This window comes from Crinia signifera, chromosome 2, assembly GCF_055691185.1.
Source record: "Crinia signifera chromosome 2, ASM5569118v1, whole genome shotgun sequence".
Classification (NCBI taxonomy): domain Eukaryota; kingdom Metazoa; phylum Chordata; class Amphibia; order Anura; family Myobatrachidae; genus Crinia; species Crinia signifera.
Window position 1 is genome coordinate 51,710,019 of NC_139218.1, and position 6,000 is coordinate 51,716,018.

The window sequence follows — 6,000 nt, forward strand, 5'->3', positions numbered from 1 at the left end:
TCCAAAGCGGAAGTCGGCGGGGCCTGGCGCCCTCCAGCTCCCTGCCATGCCCAGGCTTGCCCTAGCAACTGTTGCTGGGCCCCAAAGCGGAAGTGGGCAGGGCCTGGCGCCCTCCAGCCCCCTTCCATGCCCAGGCTTGCCCAGGCAACTGTTGCGGGCCCCAAAGCGGAAGTGGGCGGGGCCGGGCGCAATCCAGCCCCGTGCCATGCCCAGGCTTGCCCTGGCAACTGTTGCTGGGCCCCAAAGCGGAAGTGGGCGGGGCCTGGTGTCCTCCAGCCCCCTGCTTAGCTCAGGCTGTTGCTGGGCCCAAAAGCGGAAGTGGGCGGGGCCAGGCACCCTCCAGCCTCCTGCCATACCCAGGCTTGCCCTGGCAACTGTTGCTGGGCCCCAAAGCAGAAGTGGGCGGGGCCTGGCGCCCTCCAGCCCCCAGCCATGCCCAGGCTTGCCCTGGCAACTGTTGCTGGGCCCCAAAGCGGAAGTGGGCGGGGCCTGGCACCCTCCAGCCCCCTGCCATGCCCAGGCTTCCCCTGGCAACTGTTGCTGGGCCCCAAAGCGGAAGTGGGCGGGGCCTGGCGCCCTCCAGCCCCCAGCCATGCCCAGGCTTGCCCTGGCAACTGTTGCTGGGCCCCAAAGCGGAAGTGGACGGGGCCTGGCACCCTCCAGCCCCCTGCCATGCCCAGGGTTGCCCTTGCAACTGTTGCTGGCCCCCAAAGCGGAAGTGGGCGGGGCCAGGCGCCCTCAAGCCCCCTGCCATGCCCAGGGTTGCCCTGGCAACTGTTGCTGGCCTCCAAAGCGGATGTGGGCGGGGCCTGGCACCCTCCAGCCCCCTGCCATGCCCAGCCTTGCCCTGGCAACTGTTGCTGGGCCCCAAAGCGGAAGTAGGCGGGGCCTGGCGCCCTCTAGCCCCCTGCCATGCCCAGCCATGCCCAGGCTTGCCCTGGCAACTGTTGCTGGGCCTCAAAGCGGAAGTGGGCGGGGCCTGGCGCCCTCCAGCCCCCTGCCATGCCCAGGCTTGCCCTGGAAACTGTTGCTGGGCCCCAAAGCGGAAGTGGGCGGGGCCTGGCGCCCTCCAGCCCCCTACCATGCTCAGGCTGTTGCTGGGCCCAAAAGCGGAAGTGGGCGGGGCCAGGCACCCTACAGCCTCCTGCCATACCCAGGCTTGCCCTGGCAACTGTTGCTGGGCCCCAAAGCGGAAGTGGGAGGGGCCTGGCGCCCTCCAGCCCCCAGCCATGCCCAGGCTTGCCCTGGCAACTGTTGCTGGGCCCCAAAGCGGAAGTGGGCGGGGTCAGGCGCCCTCAAGTCGCCTGCAATGCCCAGGGTTGCTCTGGTAACTGTTGCTGGCCCCCAAAGCGGAAGTGGGAAGGGCCAGGCGCCCTCAAGCCCCCTGCCATGCCCAGGGTTGCCCTGGCAACTGTTGCTGGCCTCCAAAGCGGAAGTGGGCGGAGCCTGGCGCCCTCCAGCCCCCTGCCATGCCTAGCCATGCCTATGCTTGCCCTGGCAGCTGTTGCTGGGCCCCAAAGCGGAAGTGGGCGGGGCCTGGCGCCCTCCAGCCCCCTGCCATGCCCAGCCATGCCCATGCTTGCCCTGGCAGCTGTTGCTGGGACCCAAAGCGGAAGTGGGCGGGGCCTGGTGCCCTCCAGCCCCCTTCCATGCCCAGGCTTGCCCTGGCAAATGTTGCTGGGCCCCAAAGCGGAAGTGGGTGGGGCCTGGCGCCCTCAAGCCCCCTGCCATGCCCAGAAATGCCCAGGCTTGCCCTGGCAACTGTTGCTGGGCCCAAAAGCGGAAGTGGGAGGGGTCAGGCGCCCTCAAGCCCCCTGCCATGCCCAGGGTTGCCCTGGCAACTGTTGCTGGCCTCCAAAGCGGATGCAGGCGGGGCCTGGTGCCCTCCAGCCCCCTACCATGCCCAGCCTTGCCCAGGCCTGCCCTGGCAACTGTTGCTGGGCCCCAAAGCGGAAGTGGGCGGGTCCTGGCGCCCTCCAGCCCCCTGCCATGCTCTGGCTTGCCCTGGCAACTGTCGCTGGCCTCCAAAGCGGATGTGGGCGGGGCCTGGCGCCCTCCAGCCCCCTGCCATGCGCCCATCAATGCCCAGGCTTGCCCTGGCAACTGTTGCTGGGCCCCAAAGCGGAAGTGGGCGGGGCCTGGCGCCCTCCAGCCCCCTGCCAAGCCCAGCCTTGCCCAGGCCTGCCCTGGCAACTGTTGCTGGGCCCCAAAGCGGAAGTGGGCGGGTCCTGGCACCCTCCAGCACCCTGCCATGCTCAGGCTTGCCCTGGCAACTGTTGCTGGGCCCCAAAGCGGAAGTGGGCGGGTCCTGGTGCCCTCCAGCCCCCTGCCATGCTCTGGCTTGCCCTGGCAATTGTTGCTGGGCCCCAAAGCGGAAGTGGGCGGGGCCTGGCGCCCTCCAGCCCCCTGCCATGCCCAGGCTTTCCCTGGCAACTGTTGCTGGGCCCCAAAGCGGAAGTGGGCGGGGTCAGGCACCCTCAAGTCCCTTGCCATGCCCAGGGTTGCTGGCCTCCAAAGCGGATGTGGGCGGGGCCTGGCGCCATCCAGCATCCTGCCATGCCCAGCCATGCCCAGGCTTGCCCTGGCAACTGTTGCTGGGCCCCAAAGCGGAAGTGGTTGGGGCCTGGCGCCCTCCAGCCCCCTGCCATGCTCAGGCTTGCCCTGGCAACTGTTGCTGGGCCCCAAAGCGGAAGTGGGCGGGGCCTGGTGCCCTCCAGCCCCCTGCCATGCCCAGCCATGCCCAGGCTTGCCCTGGCAACTGTTGCTGGGCCCCAAAGCGGAAGTGGGCGGGGCCTGGCGCCCTCCAGCCCCCTGCCATGCCCAGCAATGCCCAGGCTTGCCCTGGCAACTGTTGCGGGCCCCAAAGCGGAAGTGGGCGGGGCCTGGCGCCCTCCAGCCCCCTGCCATGCCCAGGCTTGCCCTGGCAACTGTTGCTGGGCCCCAAAGCGGAAGTGGGCGGGGTCAGGCGCCCTCAAGCCCCCTGCCATGCCCAGGGTTGCCCTGGCAACTGTTGCTGGCCTCCAAAATGGATGTGAGCGGGGCCTGGCGCCCTCCAGCCCCCTGCCATGCCCAGGCTTGCCCTGGCAAATGTTGCTGGGCCCCAAGCGGAAGTGGGTGGGGCCTGGCGCCCTCAAGCCCCCTGCCATGCCCAGCCATGCCCAGGCTTGCCCTGGCAACTGTTGCTGGGCCCCAAAGCGGAAGTGGGCAGGGCCTGGTGCCCTCCAGCCCCCAGCCATGCCCAGGCTTGCCCTGGCAACTGTTGCTGGGTCCCAAAAGCGGAGGTGGGCGGGGTCAGGCGCCCTCAAGTCCCCTGTCATGCCCAGGGCTGCCCTGGCAACTTGCTGGCCTCCAAAACGGATGTGGGCGGGGCCTGGCGCCCTCCAGCCCCCTGCCATGCCCAGGCTTGCCCTGGCGAATGTTGCTGGGCCCAAAAGCGGAAGTGGGCGGGGTCTGGCGCCCTCCAGCCCCCAGTCATGCCCAGGCTTGCCCTGGCAACTGTTGCTGGGCCCCAAAGCGGAAGTGGGCGGGGTCAGGCGCCCTCAAGTTCCCTGCCATGCCCAGGGTTGCCCTGGCAACTGTTGCTGGGCCCCAAAGCGGAAGTGGGCGGGGCCTGGCGCCCTCCAGCCCCTTGCCATGCCCAGGCTTGCCCTGGCAACTGCTGCTGGGCCCCAAAGCGGATTTGGGCGGGGCCTGGCGCCCTCCAGCCCCCTGCCATGCCCAGGCTTGCCCTGGCAACTGTTGCTGGGCCCCAAAGCGGAAGTGGGCGGGGCCTGGCACCCTCCAGCCCCCTGACATGCCCAGAGTTGCCCTGGCAACTGTTGCTGGCACCCAAAGCGGAAGTGGGCGGGGCAAGGCGCCCTCAAGCCCCCTACCATGCCCAGGCTTGCCATGGCAACTGTTGCTGGGCCCCAAAGCGGAAGTGGGCGGGGCCTGGCACCCTCCAGCCCCCTGCCATGCCCAGGGTTGCCCTGGCAACTGTTGCTGGCCCCCAAAGCGGAAGTGGGCGGGGACTGGCGCCCTCCAGCCCCCAGCCATGCCCAGGCTTGCCCTGGCAACTGTTGCTGGGCCCCAAAGCGGATTTGGGCGGGGCCTGGCGCCCTCCAGCCCCCTGCCATGCCCAGGCTTGCCCTGGCAACTGTTGCTGGGCCCCAAAGCGGAAGTGGGCGGGGCCTGGCACCCTCCAGCCCCCTGCCATGCCCAGGGTTGCCCTGGCAACTGTTGCTGGCACCTAAAGCGGAAGTGGGCGGGGCAAGGCGCCCTCAAGCCCCCTACCATGCCTAGGGTTGCCCTTGCAACTGTTGCTGGGCCCTAAAGCGGAAGTGGGCGGGGCAAGGCGCCCTCAAGCCCCCTACCATGCCTAGGGTTGCCCTTGCAACTGTTGCTGGGCCCCAAAGCGGAAGTGGGCGGGGCCTGGCACCCTCCAGCCCCCTGCCATGCCCAGGGTTGCCCTGGCAACTGTTGCTGGCCCCCAAAGCGGAAGTGGGCGGGGCCAGGCGCCCTCAAGCCCCCTACCATGCCCGGGCTTGCCCTGGCAACTGTTGCTGGCCTCCAAAGCGGATGCGGGCGGGGCCTGGTGCCCTCCAGCCCCCTACCATGCCCAGCCATGCCCAGGCCTGCCCTGGCAACTGTTGCTGGGCCCCATAGCGGAAGTGAACGGGTCCTGGCGCCCTCCAGCCCCCTGCCATGCTCAGGCTTGCCCTGGCAACTGTTGCTGGCCTCCAAAGCGGAAGTGCGCGGGGCCTGGCGCCCTCCAGCCCCCTGCCATGCGCCCATCAATGCCCAGGCTTGCCCTAGCAACTGTTGCTGGGCCCCAAAGCGGAAGTGGGCGGAGCCTGGCGCCCTCCAGCCCCCTGCCATGCCCAGCCATGCCCAGGCTTGCCCTGGCAACTGTTGCTGGGCCCCAAAGCGGATTTGGGCGGGGCCTGGCGCCCTCCAGCCCCCTGCCATGCCCAGGCTTGCCCTGGCAACTGTTGCTGGGCCCCAAAGCGGATTTGGGCGGGGCCTGGCGCCCTCCAGCCCCCTACCATGCCCAGGCTTGCCCTGGCAACTGTTGCGGGCCCCAAAGCGGAAATGGCCGGGGCCTGGCGCCCTCCAGCCCCCTGCCATGCTCAGCCATGCCCAGGCTTGCCCTGGCAACTGTTGCTGGGCCCCAAAGCGGAAGTGGGTGGGGCCTGGCGCCCTCCAGCCCCCTGCCATGCCCAGGCTTGCCCTGGCAACTGTTGCTGGGCCCAAAAGCGGAAGTGGGAGGGGTCAGGCGCCCTCAAGCCCCATGCCATGCCCAGGCTTGCCCTGGCAACTGTTGCTGGCCTCTAAAGCGGATGTGGGCGGGGCCTGGCGCCATCCAGCATCCTGCCATGCCCTGGGTTGCCCTGGCAACTGTTGCTGGCCTCCAAAGCAGATGTGGGCGGGGACTGGCGCCCTCCAGCCCCCAGCCATGCCCAGGGTTGCCCTGGCAACTGTTGCTGGCCCCCAAAGCGGAAGTGGGCGGGGCCAGGCGCCCTCAAGCCCCCTACCATGCCTAGGGTTGCCCTTGCAACTGTTGCTGGCCCCCAAAGCGGAAGTGGGCGGGGCCTGGCGCCCTCCAGCCCCCTGCCATGCCTAGGCTTGCCCTGGCAACTGTTGCTGGGCCCAAAAGCGGAAGTGGGAGGGGTCAGGCGCCCTCAAGCCCCCTGCCATGCCCAGGGTTGCCCTGGCAACTGTTGCTGGCCTCCAAAGCGGATGCGGGCGGGGCCTGGTGCCCTCCAGCCCCCTACCATGCCCAGCCATGCCCAGGCCTGCCCTGGCAACTGTTGCTGGGCCCCATAGCGGAAGTGGGGGGGTCCTGGCGCCCTCCAGCCCCCTGCCATGCTCAGGCTTGCCCTGGCAACTGTTGCTGGCCTCCAAAGCGGAAGTGCGCGGGGCCTGGCGCCCTCCAGCCCCCTGCCATGCGCCCATCAATGCCCAGGCTTGCCCTAGCAACTGTTGCTGGGCCCCAAAGCGGAAGTTGGCGGGGCCTGGCGC